The sequence below is a fragment of the Musa acuminata genome, unplaced genomic scaffold (assembly GCF_036884655.1).
Source record: "Musa acuminata AAA Group cultivar baxijiao unplaced genomic scaffold, Cavendish_Baxijiao_AAA HiC_scaffold_404, whole genome shotgun sequence".
Lineage (NCBI taxonomy): Eukaryota > Viridiplantae > Streptophyta > Magnoliopsida > Zingiberales > Musaceae > Musa > Musa acuminata.
Window position 1 is genome coordinate 82,501 of NW_027020652.1, and position 516 is coordinate 83,016.

Consider the following 516-nt stretch of genomic DNA (forward strand, 5'->3'; position numbering starts at 1 on the left):
AGCGAGCGAAGCGAGAGGCAGCACCGTCCCTGCTATACGAAAGCCCCATCCAGCCCTGTGCCACCCGGGAGGTTCCAAGGTGTTGAGATGGCTGACATTTTGCTCCGCTAACGACGGTCGCCGCGCCACGCAAGAACAGCCCAAAAAGGGCCAAAACAGCCCAAAGAGGGGCCAAAACTGGCCATTTTTGGCTGCGCGAGCAAGCGGCGAGCGACGGACAGCAAGCAAAGCGAGAGGCAGCACAGTCCCTGCTATACGAAAGCCCCATCCAGCCCTGTGCCACCCGGGGGGTTCCAGGGTGCTGAGATGGCTGACATTTTGCTCCGCTCACGACGGTCACCGCGCAACGCAAGAACAGGCCAAAAACATGCCAAAACGGCCCAAAAACGGGCCAAAACTGGCCATTTTTGGCTGCGCGAGCGAGCGGCGAACAGCGAGCGAAGCGAGAGGCAGCACCGTCCCTGCTATACGAAAGCCCCATCCAGCCCTGTGCCACCCGGGGGGTTCCAGGGTGCT